Genomic DNA, 20,811 nt, shown 5'->3' with positions numbered 1-20,811 from the left:
TTATGGCCCTGCGCTGCGCCCCTGTAATAGCCCTGGTTTCTGGCTGTTCAAATTCAGCCTCCAGGCGCTGTGCCTCAGTGGTCCAGCCCTGAGTGAAGCTTTCAGCCTTCCCTTCACAAATATTATGGAGTGTATAGCATGCGGCGAAAAAGAACTAAACTAAAAGAACTAAAAAAAAGCCACCGTGGCTTAACAACCTTGTAAAAGAAGCAGTGAGAGATAAAAAGGCATCTTGTAAAAAGTGGAAGTCAAATCCTAGTGAGGCAAATAGAAAGGAGCATAAACACGGCCAAATTAAGTGTAAAAATGTAATAAGAAAAGCCAAAAAGGAGTCTGAAGAACAGCTAGTCAAAAACTCAAAAGGTAACAACAAAATGTTTTTTAAGTACATCAGAAGCAGGAAGCCTGCTAAACAACCAGTGGCGTCCCTGGACAATCGAGATAAAAAAGGAGCACTTAAAGACGATAAAGGCATTGTGGAGAAACTAAATGAATTCTTTGCTTCAGTCTTCATGGCTGAGGATGTTAGGGAGATTCCTAAACCTGAGTCATCCTTTGTAGGTGATAAATCTGAGGAATTGTAACAGATTAACAGTAACAAGTCACTGAGACCAGATTTGGTGGCCCCTAGTTCTTATATTATGGGAACAAGTAAATAATTTTTCCTTATTCACTCTCCACACCATTCATGATTTTATATACCTCTACCATATCCCCCCCATAGTCTCCTCTTTTCCAAGCTGAAAAGTCCTAGCCTCTTTAATCTCTCCCATATGGAACCCGTTCCAAACCCCTAATCATTTTAGTTGCCCTTCTCTGAACCTTGTCTAATGAAGACCACATCTATACGCAGTATTCAAGATGTGGGCGTACCATGGATTTATATAAGGGCAATAAAGTATTTTCCGTCTTATTCTCTATCCCTTATTGAATGATTCCTAACATCCTGTTTGCTTTTCTGACTACTGCTGCACACTGCATGGACGTCTTCAGAGAACTATCCACAAAGACTCCAAGATCTCTTCCCCGATTAGTTGAAGCTAAATTAGCCCCCATCATACTGCATGTATAATTGGGGTTATTTTTTCCAATGTGCATTAATTTACATTTATTCACATTAAATTTCATTTGCCATTTTGTTGCCCAATCACTTAGTTTTGTGAGATCTTTTTGAAGTTCTTCACAGTCTGCTTTGGTCTTAACTATCTTGAGCAGCTTCGTATCGTCTGCAAATTTTGCCACCTCACTGTTTACCCCTTTCTCCAGATCATGTATGATAAGTGGAATAGGATTGGTCCTAGGACTGACCCTTGGGGAACACCACTAGTCACCCCTCATTGTCACACAGCGCACAGTCAACCTGTGGAACTCCTTGCCTGAGGAGGTTGTGAAGGCTAGAACTATAACAGGGTTTAAAAGAGAACTAGATAAATTCATGGAGGTTAAGTCCATTAATGGTTATTAGTCAGGATGGGTAAGGAATGGTGTCCCTAGCCTCTGTTTGTCAGAGGGTGGAGATGGATGACAGGAGAGAGATCACTTGATTATTATCTGTTAGGTTCACTCCCTCTGGGGCACCTGGCATTGGCCACTGTCAGTAGACAGGATACTGGGCTGGATGGATCTTTGGTCTGACCTAGCATGATCTTTCTTATGTTCTTATGGCTATAAGCATAGGACTATCAGCAACAGCCAGATTCAGCCTCCCATTTGGGAAGCGCCAGTGGGCCTTTAAATGCCCAAAAGCACACACAGTCATTCTGCACTTGCTCAGCCTGTTGTTGAACTGCTCCTTGCTGCTGTCAAGGTTTCCCATGTCTGGCTTCATAAGTCATGGCATTAAGGGGTAGGCAGGGTCTCCCAGGATCACAATGGGCATTTCAACTTCCCCTACGGTGATCTTCTGGTCCAGGAAGAAAGTCCCTGCTAGCAGCTTCCTGAACAGGCCAGTGTTCTGAAAGATGTGTGCGTCATGAACCTTTCTGGACCAGTCTATGTTAATGTCTATGAAACGCCCATGGTGATCCACAAGGACCTGGAGAACTAAAGAGAAATACCCCTTCTGATTAATGTACTCAGTAGTTAGACAGTCTGGTGACAGAATTGGAATATGGGTGCCATCTATCGCCCCTCCGCAGTTAGGGAAGCCCATTTGTGCAAGGCCATCCACAATGTCATGCATGTTGCCCACAGTCTTTCGGAGCAGGATGCGATTAATGGCCCCACACACTTCCAACAACACAAGTCCAACGGTCGATACTCATTAGTGACCAATCTGTAGCAGTCTGGAATAACCAGCTTCCACAGTGCAATTGCCACGTGCTTCTCCAACAGCAGGGCATCTCTCATTCTCGTGTCCTTGCGCTGAAGAGCTGGAGCGAGCTCATCACAGTCTCATGAATGTGGCTTTCCTCATCCGAAAGTTCTGCAGCCACTGCTCGTCATTCCAGACGTGAATGATGATGTGATCCCACCACTCAGTGCTTGTTTCCCAAGCCCAAGACTGGCGTTCCACTGTGGTCAGCACCCCGGAATGCCACAAGCAATCTCGTGTCGTAGCTACTACGCGTGGCAAGATCAATGTTGAACTCCTCTTGCCTTTGTAGTTTAAGGAATAACTCCTCTGCCACTCGTGACATGTTAGTGAGAGCAAGCAGCATATTGGTCAACAGTGCAGGGATCCATTCCTGCAGACCAAAGAGGCAGAGCGTGCAGTATAAAAAACGTTGAAAGATGGTGCCAAATGTGGACAGAAGCACAGGGATTGCCCGGATGCGAAGTAACGCATCACAGGGCTTTGGGACAGGACCCAGGATGCCCCGTGGTCCCCTCTGCATTCCCATAACTCTTAGCGGCAGAAAAGGAAGAGATGCTCTGTGGGATAGCTGCCCAGAGTGCACCACTCCAAATACCACTGCAAGTGCCACAAATGTGAACATGCTATTGCGCAGGCAGCTGACAGTGTGAACACACAAAAGCGGTTTCCGTCCAGCGCTCTCTGAGCGGTGATGTAACTGCCAGCGATATAACTCTGCCAGCGTAGACACACTCTCAGTGCTTTGTGATCATACACAGTACATGGAATAAACCTACTGCACAAATTCCTATTTAGACAAAAACCATAGAGGAGGCAATCAGTCCAGTTCGCCTATAAAGGGCTCCAAGAAGCTAGGTGCCAACAAATATCTCAATGTCAAATTCCTAGGTCCAGATCACGATATTGCCCTTACCTGAAAAGATCAAAACTTGGGATGTGGTGTCACTATGAGACTTGGTACCAGAAGTAGAGGGAACTAATTATAAAACCAATGCTCCATAGCATACATTTTTAGTTCATCACCTGCAGGCTGCACAATTTCCTGGCTCTTTAATAATATTTTTTGGTTGTCTAATGTCCTTGTAAGGCTTTTTACCTGGAACTTATTAATATGGATAAACTTCCCTTCACCTTAACTTTCTTTTGTCTGGAAATTATTGAAATGTCTAACAGTAAGATGCTTAGCTGAGCTCAAAACAAGACAATTTTCTAATTAAGAAAAAAAGATATTTGCAAAACATTTTTAAAATACAGGACAAAATAGCAAATTTGTAAAAGCCACTTATTCAAATTCACTGGCTCTTCTCTGGATAGTCAAAAGGACTACTGTGAAGAGTGAAAGGGTAACACGCCTTAACATGGTCAGAGGAAAATCTCACTCAAAGTAAGTGAATTTAAGTGCTCAACTTGAGGTAGCCAGTTTTAAAAAGTTTGGCTTTAGTCTTCACCTAAATTAAATAATCTTTTTTTAGCAAAAAGACAGCACAAGGTTCTCAAATTTTGTCAATCACAGACACTCTCAACTTATAAAACGTCAAAATTGATTTGACCATGTACTTTCCATAACTAATGTCTTTGTGCTGTTTTAATGGAATGGATTTATCATGGGAAATTAAGAAAAGATTCCTCTCAAACTTTTAGCATGTAGAGTGTTGAGAGACATTCTTACATCATTTGAATTCTCAGGGTCTGTCTACAATTTAAATGCTGTAGCAGTACAGCTGCACCACTGCAGCGCTTCAGTGTAGACACTACCAATGCCGATGGAAGGGGTTCTCCTGGCAGCGTAGGTAATTCACCTTCCAGAGAGGCGGTAGCTAGGTCGATGAAAGAACTCTTCCATCAACCTAGCGCTGTCTACAAGAGGACTTAGCTCAGCTTAACAACGCAGCTCAGGAGTGTGGATTTTTCATACTCCTGCCCGGGATCGTTAAACCAACCTAATTTGCCATTGTAGACCAGGCCTGAGTGACAGGCTAATGATAGCAGATGATTTAAATATTTTGATACATTTCAAATTAGCTGAGGTTAAGTTATTGAAATTACATTTCAAGATGATGTGAGTCTTTATAAACAACACTCTCAAACTGCCGTTTACCTTGAGTTGTGCACCAATATAATTTTCCAATTATAGCAACTGTATTTTAGGCTGGAGATGCTTTGGGAGCTCATTAACCCAAGAACTACACACTGAAAATTCTATGACAGACAACCCCTAGTATTGCATATCAAAGAAACACTTTCAATCATGTGACTGACTTTGCCATTTTAGATAAACATCTTTAACCCCAAGTTGAAAACCCCCTCCTCCATACAGAGTACGATAAATACAGCTTCCTTCACGTTACGGTACTTATGGTCAGGTGATTATTTCTTACAGCATGTATTATAGGTGGTACAGGTAGTGCTGCCTTTTCTTCAGGTTGGCCAACACTTTCCATTAGATGACCCTGCTTTCAGTTGCTTATAACTTTGCCAATCTGTAGCCATGTGGGTTGAAATTTTCCAGCCAGGTGGTTGCCTAAGGCTGAATATTTTGGGATAATTTGAGCTAAAATGGTTGAGCCATTTCTGGTGAGTATTTGCTTCAGGTTGGGAGGCTGTCTAAGCCAATGCATCATCAAGGATCTAAAACCTATCCTGAAGGACGATCCCTCACTCTCACTGACCTCGGGAGACAGGCCAGTCCTCACTTACAGACAGCCCCCCAACCTGAAGCAAATACTCACCAGCAACTACACACCACACAACAAAAACACTAACCCAGGAACCAATCCCTGCAACAAACCCTGATGCCAACTCTGTCTGCATATCTATTCAAGGAACACTATCATAGGACCTAACCACATCAGCCACACCACCAGGGGCTTGTTCACCTGCAAATCTACCAATGTGATATACGCCATCATGTGCCAGCAACGCCCCTCGGCCATGTACACTGGCCAAACTGGACAGTCTCTACGCAAAAGAATAAATGGACACAAATCAGACATCAAGAATTGTAACATTCAAAAATCAGTGGGAGAACACTTCAATCTCCCTGGTCACTCAATACAGACCTGAAAGTGGCAATTCTTCAACAAAAAAACCCTCAAAAACAGACTCCAATGAGAAACTGCAGAACTGGAATTAATTTGCAAACTGGATACCATCAAATTAGGCCTGAATAAAGACTGGGAGTGGATGGGTCACTACAAAAAATAATTTTCCCCTCTGCTGATACTCACACCTTCTTGTCAACTGTTGGAAATGGGCGACGTCCACCTTGATTGCATTGGCCTCCTTAGCACTACAGAAGTAATTTTCCCTCTCTTGATATTCACCCCTTCCTGTTAACTGTTGAGAATAGGCCACTTCCACCTTAACTGAATTAGCCTCGTTAGCACTGACCCCCCACTTCGTAAGGCAACTCCCATCTTTTCATGTGCTGTAATATTTATACTGCTTTCTGTGTTTTTCACTCCATGCATCTGATGAAGTGGGTTTTAGCCCATAAAAGCTTATGCCCAAATAACTTTGTTAGTCTCTAAGGTGCCACAAGGACTCCTCCTTGTTTTTGCTGATACAGACTAACACAGTTACCATCCTGAAATATATCATTAATGTGATCATGCATACACATAAGGAGGCCAAATAAAGGTTGCACAGACAATCTTAATTCTGACATTTCCTAACTCAGGGGTAGCCAATTATTTTTTTGTCAAGGTCCAAACTTTTTGGTCAGGCCTTAGTACAGTCAAGGACAAGACTCCAGAGAAACATTTTTCACACCGCAGTAAGTGTACACTACAAAATTAAGTCAACTTAAGTTAGGTCGACATACAGCCACTGCAGTAATTATTATGGTTTTTTATGTCCACACTACACCCCTCTGTCAGTGGAGCGTGTCCTCACAAACTTAACTGACAGTGTGGGGCACTCGCAGCCCAGAGCCCTGCCACCCCAGGGCTCAAGTGGTCAGCCCTGCCTGTACATCGCCTGTTGCTGCCTTTGACAGTCCAACTTGTCAGCTGTAGGGCTGAGAGCTCGGGCATTTAAAGGAAGAAACAGGCAATGTTAGCGTAAGTAAATAGGGCTGTCAAGTGATTAATCGCAATTAATTTTTTTAATCACACTGCTAAAGAATAATAGAATACCATTTACATATTTTGAATGTATTCTACATTTTCAAATATATTGCTTTCAATTACCATAAAGAATACAAAATGTACCGTGCACACATTATATTATTTTTATTACAAATATTTGCACAGTAAAAAACAGAAGAAATAATATTTTTCAATTCACTTAATACAAATAATGTAGTGCAATCTCTTTATCATGAAAATTCAACTTACAAATGTAGAATTATGTACAAAAAATAACTGCACTCAAAAATAAAACAATGTAAAACTTAAGAGCCTACAAGTCCACTCAGTCCTACTTCTTGTTCACTTACTTGCTCAGACAAACAAGTTTGTTTACATGTGCAGGAGATAATGCTGCCCGCTTCTTGTTTACAATATCACCTGAAAGCGACAACAGGTGTTTGCATGGCACTGTTGTAGCTGGCGTCGCAACATATTTACGTGCCAGATGCGCTAAATATTCATATGTCCCTTCATCTTCAAACACCATTACAGAGGACATGTATCCATGCTAATGACAGGTTCTGCTCGATAACGATCCAAAGCAATGCGGACCGATGCATGTTTATTTTTATCATCTGAGTCAGCTGCCACCAGCAGGTGGTTAATTTTCTTTTTTTGGTTGTTCAGTTCTGTAGTTTCCACATCGGAGTGTTGTTCTTTTAAGACATCTGAAAGCATGCTCCAAACCTCGTCCTTCTCAGATTCTGGAAGGCACTTCAGATTCTTAAACCTTGGTTCGAGTGCTGTAGCTATCTTTAGAAATCTCAGATTGGTACCTTCTTTGCGTTTTTGTCAAATCTGAAGAGAAAGTGTTCTTAAAACAAAGAACGTGCTGGGGCACCATCCGAGATTGTTATAACATGAAATGTATGGCAGAATGCAGGTAAAACACAGAGCAGGAGACATACAATTCTCCCCCAAGGAGTTCAGTCACAAATGTAATTAATGCATTTTTTTTAAAACGAGTGTCATCAACATGGAAGTATGTCCTCTGGAATGGTGGCTGAAACATGAAGGAGCATACAAATGTTTAGCATATCTGGCATGTAAATACCTTGCAATGCAGGTTACAAAAGTACCCTGCAAATGCCTGTTCTCACTTTCGGGTGACATTGTAAATAAGAAGCGGGCAGCATTATGGCCCGTAAATGTAAACAAACTTGTTTGTCTTAGCGATTGGCTGAACAAGAAGTAGGACTGAGTGGACATGTAGGCTCTAAAGTTTTATATTGTTTGGTTTTTGAGTGCAGTTATACAACAACAACAAAAATTCTACATTTGTAAGTTCCACTGTCAAAATACTCGTATGAGGTGAATTGAAAACTACTATTTCTTTATAATTTTTACAGTTCAAATATTTGTAATAAAAATGATAATATAAAGTGAGCACTGTACACTTTGTATTCTGTGTTGTAATTGAAAATGTAGAAAAACATCCAAAAATATTTAATAAATATCAATTGGTATTCTATTGTTAACAGTGTGATTAAAAGTGCAATTAACAGTGATTAATTTTTTTAATCATGATTAATTTTTGAGTTAATCGTGTGAGTTAACTGCCATTAATCGACAGCTCTATAGGTAAATAAAAAGATTTCATGCTCCCTTCAAAAGTGTCTGGTGGTCTGCATTTGGTCCACGGTCCGCCTATTGACTATCCCTGTCCTAATGTATTGACTTTGCCAATTTAACATTCTTTGAATGTAGTTTGTGTGTAGTCTCTACACACACACATTTGATGTTAATACTGACATTGTAACAACAGCTAGAATGCTAGGATATTTCTTTTGCAGTACTACAGGAGGAAGTTATAACAATACTTGTAGAGTGTTGCAGTCTTTCCCTGCAAATGTGAAGTGTGGGTGGGTGGGAGGAGGCGAGAGAATGAGATATTTTAGGGCTCAATTCTAATTATGTATGCAAAACGCCCATTAATTTAAATGGGAGTTAAATCCTTCTTTAGTCTGCAGAATTGGTCCCTAAAATGTATTTCCTTCCTTCGACATTGTTCAGCTGCATACAGATTCTCTTTTCGTATTTTCAGTGAATTTTTCAAACACAATTCAAAGATTTAAATTTTAATGGATATATTTTCTGCTAGGCAAAGGCATCACTTAAAGTATTTAAAATTATGAAAACACTGCTACAGATTTAGTACATGCCACTCCACAATTTCCTTCAAAGTCTCCTTCAAAGACTCCTGCAACGTCACAAAAGTATTGTCCTGGCATTCCAGCTGCTATTTCAATGCCAACATTAACATTAGGAAATGTGTATAGTCTTCTTCCAACGTAAAGCCCTAGAGTAGTTTCAAGGTAAGATGATATACAGAAGTCTTGAGATCAATAAAAATAAATGTTTACTTTTTAAATTACTTAACATTAGACAAAAGATGGCTGTTGTTTGCAGTAAAACTACTAGTTTTGCACTGGTTTATCCTGTTTGTTAATTTTCATCTCCTATGCAGATCCTTTTAGATCCATTAGTACTTCTGATACCGTTGGCCAGAGGTGGTTGAGTAATAACTATCAAATAATTGTTTAACGAAGAAGGTTGCAAATTTTTAGAATGAAATTAAAGTGAATTTTGTTTTTTTAATTGACCACCCAACTCTACCATTAAATCTGTGCTTTTGTTGATATGGCTGTGGACCCTACGCACAAGTGAGAACGGAGATGGCTTGGGAGATTCCAGGGACAGGTCTAGGGTCTTCTGTACTTTGTTTCAAAGCATTGCCCCTGAAATGCATATTGCAATGTACTCTGCGTCAGTGAAGGTGGATCAAATCCTGCCAACTGGGAAAGGTGCATATAGGAACATAGTATTGCCATAAAACCAGTGCTCTGTCTAGTCTGGTATCTTGTCTCTGACAACGGGCTCTTCTATTCACTCTATCTAGCCTCTCTATATCATTCATTTTGTATGCCTTTAAAAAGGAAACCAATATTTGCTATATCTCTTTTAGGTAGGATGACCAGAATTGAACACTGTGCTCCACGTGAGGGAGTACCACTGATTTATACAAAATCAATACTAGTAGGGTGCAAAAGGAATGGAATGGAATGGAAAACAATGTTCAAAATATTATAATGAAGAACCCACGTGTGCAGGAAGTGGTGGCCCGGCCCATGCCGCTTCCCACAGCTCCCATTGGCCGGGAACAGCGAACCGTGGCCACTGGGAGCTGTGAGCGGCAGTACCTGCGGACACTCAAGTAAACAAAGTGTCTCGTGGCCCGCCAGGGGCTTACCCTGCACAAGCCACAAACCAAGTTTGGGAACCCCTGATCTACACACCCATCACTGAAAGATGTTGCCAAACTGCAGGAAGTGTCTTTGGTCACAATGTATCACACCCTCTTGAACTGTGGTTATTCTTCCAGGGTCCTATTCCAAAAAGCCATGAGCAAACAGGCAGCCAAGTTAAACTGATCAAAGGTAGTAAACTTTTGCATCAATCCTCTGCAAGCTTGAATATACAAACACCTCACATGTAGGACAAACAATCACATTATCCTCTCAATGTCACTTGCATTCTGGCCATCCAATTCTCTCATTGTTTAATAAGTGTCAGGGCCAAGAGAAAACAATCTAAAGGCCAAAAGAGCTGGAAAAAAGAATGAGACAAAAGGTAGGGGCTGTCAAAAGGAACTTACATATATTCAACTATCTATACATATAAAATTGCACCAATAGCCCTTCTTTCTTACTATATGGGGCATGCACACAAGAGCTGAGATAACTTTTCTTCACAAAGATAAGCATAACCAAGGATGGAGACAGAGCTAGCTGAGGGTATATTATGCCTTTCTCCCCCATCATCCCCCCAACTTCCATGACTAGGCACTGCTGTATTTAAAAAAAACGAAGGGCAGAATCCGGTGGCATTTTCCCCTTCCTTCTGCCCCCCTCCCCCACTCCGACATATGCAGAGTTTGTTTTCTTAGGCTTTTTGTTTTTAATTCCTTGTGATTACATTAACCGGTATCTTAATTCTCTCAACAAATTCAGCCAGATTTGTATTCACATTTAGAATAATATTATCATGGTTGGTTCATTGCCATCATACAGGTTTTGTAAAATTAAGAAGATTTATACTGGTACAGATATAGTTTGAAACTGAAAAGGGAGATGTCAATAATGTATAGTTGTTATACAAGACAGAAATAGAGTCCTATGGTTGGGAGACATTATATAGAAAAATTCAACAACACTGTAATCCCCAAAAGAGAGTATATCAACCGTACCTGAAAACAAAGATGGTAAACTGATACCAAACACTACTTGCCACGGTCAATGAATCATTAGAAGCAGTGGCAATAGGTAGTCTGAGCATGCTGCTGTTACTTAATAACTGGTGTGCCAAATTGAAAACAGAATGTTGGCGTATTTGGAATGTGCACCTTGAAGAGTACAGGGGAAAAAAAAGTGACACAAATCTCTGTCTAATCTTTGCCTGTGTTACAGGTTTCGTTTGTCCACCCCAGAGAATAAATGGAATTAAAGTCATTTTAGGAAACTAAATCAAACCATATTTAGCTACAGCAGTTAACTTGAGTTAATGGTAGATTTAGAAGGTTTCTCTCAAATATTCAAAGATGTATGAAAAGCATTTAAAGAGATGTTCATATAAACGGGTTGATTCTACTCTTGTAGTAGACCCATACACAATACTGAGAGATACACATATAGATGGAGACAGGAGCAGTGGAACTGCCCTAAAAGTGAGGGTGCTACAGGCAACTGAACAATGGCTCCATCCCCCTGCGTTGCACCCCCCCACTGCCCTTTCTCTCTGAACCCCCAACCTCACACCACCCCCTCCCCCAAGGCCCCGCCCCATGCTGCCTCTTCCCCCAAGACCCCGCCCCCAGTTGCTCCTCTCTGCCTCCACTCTCCATTGTTCACCCTTACGGCCAGTAAAAAGTAGGAGGAACATGGCCCCCTGCACCCTCCTCCCCCCTGTTCCAACACCCTTGGATGGAGAGAAGAATAATAGTTGTTTTTTGAGCACAGTATGTTTTCTTAATGTTTTGTTGAATACAGTTAGAAAGGTCAGATTTACCAAGAATCAGAATCAAGAATGACATTAAAAAGTCTTTGTAAGATCCAAATAGCTAGCTATGTGACCTCTACAATATTCTTTCATAATCAAGGATATTTAAAAAGGCATCTATGTTTTACTTCATTTAAAATCTCTTTCTTAGTGAGAAAAATCTAATAGTGCTGCCACACAAGTCAAGGATGCATCAACATATCCTACTTAGGGAAATATTAAACAAAATTACCCAAGATAGTTAAGTCCAAAGCCGACTGCAAAGAGTTACACAGGGATCTCACAAAACTGGGTGATTGGGCAAGAAAATGGTAGATGAAATACAATATTGATAAATGCAAAGTAATGCACACTGGAAAACATAATCGCAACTACACATAAAAAATGATGGGGCCTAAATTAGCTGTTACCACTCAAGAAAGCGATCTTCTGGTCATCATGGATAGTTCTCTGAAAGCATGGGCCCAATGCACAGCAGCAGTCAAAAGAAGATGAACACAATGTTAGGAACCATTAGGAAAGAGATAGATAAGACAGAAAATATCGTGTCACTATATGAATCCATGGTATGCCCACACCTTGAATACCATGGGCAGTTCTACTCACCCAGTCTCAAAAACAGATATAGTAAAATTGGAACAAGTATAAACAAGGGCAATAAAAATGATTTGGAGTATGGAACAGCTTCCATACAAGGAGAGATTAAAAAGACTGGTACTGTTTAGCTTAGAAAAGAAATGACTAAGAGGGATATGATAGATGTCTATAAAATCATAAACGATATGGAGAAAGTGTTATTTACTCCTTCACATAACACAAGAACTAGGGGTCATGCAATGAAGTCAACAGGCAGCAATTTTAAAACAAACATAAGGAAGTATTTCTTCACACAACACACAGTCAATCTGTGGAACTTGTTTCTAGGGGATACTGTGAAGGCCAAAAGTATAACTGGGTTAAAAAAAGAATTAGATAAGTTCATGGAGGATAGGTCCATCAATGGCTGTTAGACAAGATGGTCAGGGATGCCACCCCATGCTTTGGGTGTCCCTAAACCTCTGACTGCCAGAAATTGAGACTGGACGATAGGGGATGGATCATTTGATAATTGCCCTGTTCTGTTCATTCCCTCTGAAGCACCCGACAGCGGCCAATGTCCGAAGACAGGATACTGAGCTAGACTGACCACTGGTCTGACCCATCATGGCTGTTCTTACTATATTTTTAAAAAGACAAGAATAAACATTTGGAAAAAACAAAAAAAAAACAATAACCAAACTAAAATTAAAATATTTATATGCCCTCAGCATCATCGTCCCTGAGCATCTCCCAAGTACCAAAGAAATAATCAACTGTCTCTTACAACCCCTCTTGTAGCAGACCCTGTCATGTGAATCAGTCACTTCCTTTCAACATTGAACAAGGAACTTTACTAGAATAATGGCTCTTCAGTGAAGCACAGGCCGGTGATGGACCGAAGAGCTTAAACCTAAAGTCTTCTCTAGCACCTCTTCCTCCCACGGGTTATTAGCGATCTAAAGCAGTAGTTCTCATATCCTCACAGGTGTCTTTGGTTGCCTTCCCAGGTAGATCAAGAGAAAAGCGAGTACTGAGAGAGTTAGTTTTACAACTGCCTTGGAAGAATTCTCAGCTGGTGAATCAGGGCCGGATTAAACTTTTGTGGGCCTGGCGCCAAACATATTTGTGGGCCCCCATGGGGGCAATGGAGCATGGCACAGAGGGTTCAGTCCCCAGAGCAAGGGGCCAGCCAGGGGCAAGGCATGGAAGGGGCGGCCCTGCTCTGCCCAGCGCGAGGGCACTATTTACAAACCGGCAGTTGCCAGATGCACAATGGCCCACCCGGCCCTGTGCTGCCAGCATGCCCCTTCCTGTTGGGGGTGGGCCCATGTTGTGCCATAGAGCCCCCCCCCCCAATTCCCTATGGCCAAAGCCCCCCGGAGCCTCTATACCCAGGTCCCCCCCAGACCCTGTCACAAATGTACAGTGCCCTGCACAACACCTCAACTGCTCAGCACCCCACACAGAACCCCCACTCCCTAGTTCCTCAACACACAGATCTTCCCCACCCCGTCAAAGCCCAGCACCCTCCCCCAGACCCTTGAAGACCCATTCCCCCATGCCCTGCCTCCTGGCCCACGCACTGGCCCTGCTGGGAGGCGACTGGAATTGCCAGGCTCAGCAGCCAGCGTCCTGGAGTGGGGAATCACTCCGGCCCCTTGGAAGTGGCGTGATCAGCTAGGCCAGGGCCTGCCCCTGCCCCACCCGGGCTCCCTCAGGACCCACTTGCCTGGAAGGGCTCAGCCAAGCCCCCCCACCCCTCCATTCCTCCCCCCAACCAGCCAAGACTGGCCAAGCTTCTGCATCAGTCCCAGGCGACTCAGCTCCGGGGAGACCGGTGGAGCCCCATAGGTGGTGGAAAGCAGAGACTGCCTGGAGCCAGCGGTGCACTGGGCTCTGGCCAGGAGGCAGAGAGAGAAGCTGGCAGGTGTGGCCAGGGGGTGGAGAGGAGGCCTCGGCCGGCCGAGAAGAGCAAGTGGTGTGCAGGGGGTGGGGGGGAGCCAGCGGGCTAGTGGGATCTCAGGGCACAGTGCAAACAGAACAGGCCAGGGCCCCTTCTGAACATGTGCCTGGCTCCATGGCGTCACTGGCGCCATTGTAAACCCAGCACTGCTGGTGATAGTGGCAGGGAACCTCCTTTGATCCCCCTTATTGGGTAGTGCAAGAAGGAGGAGGAAAGTCTTATGATGTGGAGAAAGTGGATAAGGAAAAGTTATTTACTTATTCCCATAATACAAGAACTAGGGGTCACCCAATTAAATTAATAGGCAGCAGGTTTAAAACAAATAAAAGGAAGTTCTTCTTCACGCAGCGCACAGTCAACTTGTGGAACTCCTTACCTGAGGAGGTTGTGAAGGCTAGGACTATAACAATGTTTAAAAGAGAACTGGATAAATTCATGGTGGTGAAGTCCATAAATGGTTATTAGCCACGATGGATAAGGAATGGTGTCCCTAGCCTCTGTTTATCAGAGGATGGAGATGGATGGCAGGAAAGAGATCACTTGATCACTGCCTATTAGGTCCACTCCCTCTGGGGCACCTGGCACTGGCCACTGTCGGTAGACAGATACTGGGCTAGATGGACCTTTAGACTGACTCGGTATGGCCGTTCTTATGTTCAAAATTCTTCATAATTAAAATTACATATGAAAAAATCCAAAATTTGAATGTTAAGATTGCAAAGTCAAGTTGAGAAGTTAGGAAATGCCAGGATTAAAGTTTCCTGTGCAACCTTAATTCAGCCCCCTTGTGCGTACACATTATGACAGTGGTACTCGACACTACATAGGAAGTCTGTGGCAGCTTAGGAATAGAACCCAGCTCTCCTGACCCAGTACCTTAAAATAAGAAAATATCTTCTCTCTTTTTGAAACCTCTGGCCTCATTCATTGTGCACCGAATGAGGTGAAGTCCTGTGGTGAAAAGTAGTATGAGATTATGTTATGACTGATGGGCTCACAGCAAATATGCACAAAGGAATCAAATTAAGGTAACACAAACAACCTTAATGCTGGCATTTCCTAACTTTTGCAACCTTAACATTCTTTTAATCTAATTTTGGTATTTAAACTTCCCAGATTTTTTAAAAGCCAACAAGCAATTCACATGGAACAATATTAACATTCTTTAGTCAGATTGTTTTAAATTGTTTGTTACTGTTAACATTTCACACCAATGTCTAATTAACATTTAGGAAAAAGAATGTCGTGATTAAAGATTCAATGCCTCAGTTCTGCCATTAAGATGTAAGAGCTCATAATACGCATGCTCTGTTTTGCTGGAAGGTTTCTCTTGGATGTCAATGAAGGTCAGACTTGATATTTCAAATATTTCTCAGATAAAAACAAAAAAAAAGTCCAACAACTCCTGCCTTTTAGGCCTTCTTTATAAACCATAAAAAGCACAGAATGAGTGAACAAACCCAGTTTAAAAAAAAATGCTTTGCATGTTACCTTTAAAATATTTTTACTGCCATAAAAGTACATCTGGACAGCTTCTGTGAAGCTTGGGTGAGTCAAACTCAGTCTGGATGACTTCAGCTTGTAATCAGCAATTTTATCTCTACAGAAGGTCAGTCATTATTTGCAACGGCATAGAATCACAGAAAAGATCACTTGTATCACCCACTCTGACCCGTAGCAAGATAACTGCCTGCATCACTTCATCTAATGTCTTATCTAAACTTTTTCTGCAAAGAGAATGCCTTCACTACCTCCTCTGATAGCAATCTAGGTAGTTAAATAGAATTTCTGAACTTTTCCAATTAAATATAAGCATACAACATTAATGCAACATTAAGAGCGTATAGTTAAGCATCTACATTTCATACAATGTAAAAGTTAAGGTTGAACACACACCCTTAACTCTATCCCACTGCATGCATTGTCATTCTATCTTTAAAGTTATGAGGCTGCATAATATTTCTGAACAATATATTATAGCAGCTTTTTCTACGACCTCAGGCAAAGATGTAGCATATACCTTCAATAACATGATCACTGTATACATGCAAGAAGGTAAAATTTAGGTTGAGCATTCAACCATAACTTTTGCATTCCTGGACTTTTGGGTGCTTGAATGTGCAGTCCTAGCAAATGTAGGTTTTTGCATATCATTTCCGAGACTTTTAAGAAAAAAGTTCCAACTCACCAACACCACCAAAGGCAAAGGTTGCCTATAAATGTCATTAGTAATCTGTGGACTCAAATAGTATTAGTGTGAAAATGAATGCTCAGCTTGCAATACCTGGGCATTTGTTCCATGGCAGCATAAGTTCCTCTTATCACCCTGGCCAGCTCTCTATCTCCCTGTTATTTTTGTATACTAACTCAATCTCTATTGTTTTGCAAACCTCACTGATACTTGAGTTATTTCCAAAACCACAAAAATATCACTATTGTTTGCCTAATCCAAGATTGCTTCTGTTATACCTGATTCCTGTAGGAGTCCCATGTTGGATTAATACCATTTTATTAATGAGCTTAATACTATTTTAAATTCAATGCAAGATTTTGGAGGTAATGATTACCTCAAGTAGGGCATCCAAAAATACAATTAATACTACATTAAATAAAGGAGTAGGTCCATTGCAAAGCATACTGAAACGGATTCACATGTTGGGGGTATATCTTCACTATAGAGTTGGTACATGGGTTAGCCTAGCCTGGCGTGAGCATTCCCACAGCAAAGGCACATTTGTGTTATTGTGTCCTCCCTCATGCTGTCTTCGTTGCAGAGCTAACTTGGGGTCTTATTTGAGTGTTGCCCCTAATCTCTCTCCCGTCCACACAAAAACCCCTTTCACCTGAGTTTTGCAGTGCTTAAATTCTGGCTTAGCTGGAAGAGTGGGTTAGACCTCAAGGGCTGCTTTCACTTGGGCTGGTAACTCATCCACTTTTCAGTGAGGATGCAGGAAAAGTCACTTGAGGGCAGATAGTTCTCCTCTGCATGTCCCTGCCCCCCTGTACCCAGAAGCAAAGACAAGTTCTTCCACTATTCACTGGGAAAGAATCAGAGTGGCACCATTTACCGGAGCACATGCCCCATAAGTCCTAGCAACACACTCGAGTGGTACACCAGTGAGGACGCAGTAATTTTGTGGTGGGCTTTGCAGAGTGACTGCTCACACCTGGGCTATGCTAAGCAGGATGACAATACCCAGAGTTAACTCTGCAGTGAAGATGTGCCCTTGTAAGACCACTCTAAAGGAAGTAGAGTGACTCTATTCAGGATAACCTGCGGAACCCCCAGAATAGGACACTGGCTGTTTCAAGTGCAATGTAAGGGGAAAAAAATCTTGCTGCATTTTTTCACTACTTTACGTTTGCATCACTCGCTGTGAAATTAGATCAAATTCTGCAGTAGCACAAACACTGTGCTTCTGCTGTGCAGTGGAGTCAGGATATGAAGAGGCAACAGAGTGGACTCTACTGTCCCAGTGCAGCAGCAGTTCTACTCATGGCAGAATGGGAGTGTGGTGGACGCATGGACTGTGAGTCTATGAATTCTCTTGATCCTTTGGAATACAATCTCATTGAAAAGGAGAAATAAAAGGAGAACTAGAGCGAGCCAGGAAGGTGCTCTGAACTCGGTAACAAGACATGAAGAGAAACTCTCCTTTTAACACCCTGTACAAAACCCCTACTCAAGACTTGGGATGGGGACCAGGATTTCACCCATAAGACAGACATTTTATTTGAAAGAGATTATTAGGTATGTTGCTCTGGTTTATAGAGAAAAACTGAGAACAGTTTTGTTTGCCAAACCTATGGCGTTACTTGGTCACAGCAGAGCTGATACAAGTGGTTTGGAAGAGTTTTAAACAGTTCTTTGGAGCTAGATTGCATCATTTAGCCACATCACTTGAAGGCCTAGTGCAGAGCCACAATGCCCCAGGGAAAGCTTGGGTTGAGATTGCACTTTAAAAGATAATTCTCCCCTCTTCTTTCCCCAGGCTGCAAACTCCAGACCCTTCTCCTCCCGGTGCATTTGGCCAGCTTTGAAGACTGGTATGGGGGGCGGGGCCATGGCTATGTTTCCCCTCACTTTTGGGGGTGATGTGTACTTTTGACAGTGCACAAGTGAACTCTCGCTGAGTTCATGAGAGTGAGGATGGTACTTTTCCTTGATCTGTGCAGAGGATGGACCCTGTGAAGCCTCCTCTCCCTACACTGCTCACCCATACTAGGGGCAGGGAAAATCTGGCTCTTTACTATTTTTCTGGAGAGACAAACAAAAACCTGTTTAAGAACAATGTATTCCAGCATATTCCAATGCAGAAACAAATGCTCAAATCAAAGAATATTTTGGCTGTATATATCTACTTCATTCACTTTCCAGAATACCAGTGCTGTAATGCTACTTGTAACATGCTGCTGTGAGAACATAAATCTAAATGTGAACTCAGTAAAAAACTAGGCCCTTCACAACACACTTTAAAAATAAAATCCTTGCAACATAGTAATCACTTGACTGTATACATGTTTATATTTCTGCAGTCACCCATGTGACATATTGGGTTCCAATATTGTGTTTTCCTGTGAAGAATGCACAAAATCCTGCTCTTTGAGATTCACTGAGCACCACAACTCCTTTATTGGTACCATGTTTCTAAAAATTCTACATGAAGCACATTCATTTTATAAGAATGGTCTCATTAAGATTTCAAATGGAAGATGGGTTTTAGGAATCATCCATTTTAGGTTTTCAATTGTTTTTAAATTCATGCTTTTAATTGTTTATTCAAACATATTGTCCCCTACATACCTCTATCCACATTTAGCAAGGAATAATGGCCCACTTAAATGATTGGTGACAATGGAGCAATTTCCCAAATGCTTACAAAGAAAAATAAAAGCTCATGCTCATTTTATAAATATTAAGATTCTAAATAGTTTTAAAGCACAACTACAATCTACAGGGGTTCTCAGACTTTTGTACTGGTGACCCCTTTCACACAGCAAGCCTCTGAGTTAAATATATAAACACGTGTTTATATATTTAACTCCATTATAAATGCTGGAGACAAAGCGGGCTTTGGGGTGGAGGCTGACAGCTCGCGACCCCTCATGTAATATCCTTGCAATCCCCTGAAAGGTCCTGACCCCCAGTTTGAGAACCCCTGATCTACAGTGATGGACTCTTCCACTAATTGCTTCCTAGATTTGGGACTTTATTTTCATGTGATTTTTTTTTCCCAAAAAATCTTAGCTCGGCTTTACTTTTAGATAGCATCCCAATAAAACCCCTTTGGTGAGTTCCTTACAATCTCTGTCAGATAACCAGTATTACACTGTACTATGGGCTCTCTTTTCTGCGGACTACTCTACTTTGATGCATTCAAGTCACAGCTACGTAGCTATTCAGAAATGCAGCATTCAAGTAGATATTTATTTTTAAACCGACCCATCCAGAACTGCACTGCAAAAATGACATCCTGCCAAAAACAAAAAATCCCAACACCACTCTGTTTTTATTCAAATATGTGACTCTGAAATAGGAAATGAAACTAGGTATCACCTTTAGTAATAAATTGCATCAATTCTATTTGTCTGTCTGGATGCTAATTTTTTAAGTCACTGAAATTGACAGCTTTTTTAAAAAATTCACTCAGACAGTAGCCAAGCTGTTTCAGTACAACTGTCTTAAGTTGCCAAGTGTTATGGCAAAACACACTGCATCTTGACTCCTGTAATCGGCTCTTGAGAGAGCAGAGTAAAAAACCTGTGATGCTTATGGCAGCTCCACGCCCAGAATTTTGCCCATTCTGTGCACACAGAAGCCCAGAATAGAAGAACCACGCTGCGCTAGGTAGATCCCAGAGCAGAATTTTGCCAGTTGTTCCCTATGGAGAACAAAGTATCAGCCAAGATGCACGGGGGGGGGGGCGAATTGTGCCCGTTTCATGCACATGCTGCAGAATATTGGAGCAGAGATGTGCAAGGTGGGTGTTTATTGGAGCAAAATTGGACCCGTTTCACGGGGAGAGGGAAAGCGGAAAATCTGAGCCCTGACGGCTCTGGGAGGGAGCAGAATCGTATCTGTTTTGCACGGAAGAAGGAGAACAGAATCACTAGTCGCATTGCACTGGGCAGCCCTGAGCGCAGAGCTGGCTCGCCCTGCACACCCCTAGCAGAACACTGGAGTCCTGCTGCATGGGGCGGATCCGGGCACAGGGTTGTGCTCGCTGAACATGCCCAGGGGAAGCCGGATACCCGAGGGGCGATGCCCCGAACAGCTCAGAGCAGACCTGTGCCCCGCTCGCGCCTTGGGGGGTGCTGCTCCCCGGGGCTTAGGCTTTACAAACCCGCCCTTCCGCCGCTTGCAGCCCAACACAGGAAATCTCCACATCATGCAAGGGAAAGACAACACCCGCTGCCTGCAAACCACCTGCCTGCCAGGCCAGGCGGCTCAGGCAGGGGCTGGGGCCGCAGATCTTTGTACGCAGCAACTTACAGGCTTCCCAGGGCGTCTGCTCCTTCCCCCGGCTGCGCGGCTCGCTGGCTGCTCCTCCTGCAAGCAAGGCCGCCTGTGAGGAGTTGGCTCTGTCTGGGCTGGCAGCCGCAGCAGCCTCGAGGAGGGGGAGGGGGAGCAGCAGCTGGTTGGGGCGCAGAGACGCCTCTCCCGTGACTCAGAGGCAACAGCAGCACCTGTGACCGCCTGTCACCCGGCAGCTCCCTCCCCTGCGCGCCCTCCCCCTCCTCTGGGCTGGTGCATTGGATGGAAAACG

At 42.7% G+C, this 20,811-nt stretch overlaps 1 protein-coding gene across 6 annotated transcripts in view; it reads right to left on the bottom strand.

The window, feature by feature from the left end:
• The window catches only part of CDC42EP3 (CDC42 effector protein 3), a 60,400-nt gene that overhangs the window by 21,944 nt on the left and 17,645 nt on the right, over positions 1–20,811 (bottom strand). For 2 of the 6 annotated variants that reach the window (XM_045008544.1, XM_045008545.1), the window contains exon 1: positions 20,538–20,709. The exons of 3 other annotated variants lie outside the window; for them this stretch is intronic. The gene's annotated coding sequence lies outside the window, so the exon portion shown is untranslated. Of the gene's footprint in view, positions 1–20,537; positions 20,729–20,811 lie in introns of those variants that run through there. One more of the 6 variants, XR_006577707.1, reaches the window with a different exon arrangement.

The sequence above is a fragment of the Mauremys mutica genome, chromosome 3 (genome assembly GCF_020497125.1).
Source record: "Mauremys mutica isolate MM-2020 ecotype Southern chromosome 3, ASM2049712v1, whole genome shotgun sequence".
Classification (NCBI taxonomy): domain Eukaryota; kingdom Metazoa; phylum Chordata; order Testudines; family Geoemydidae; genus Mauremys; species Mauremys mutica.
This window is presented reverse-complemented; position numbering and strand designations above follow the sequence as displayed.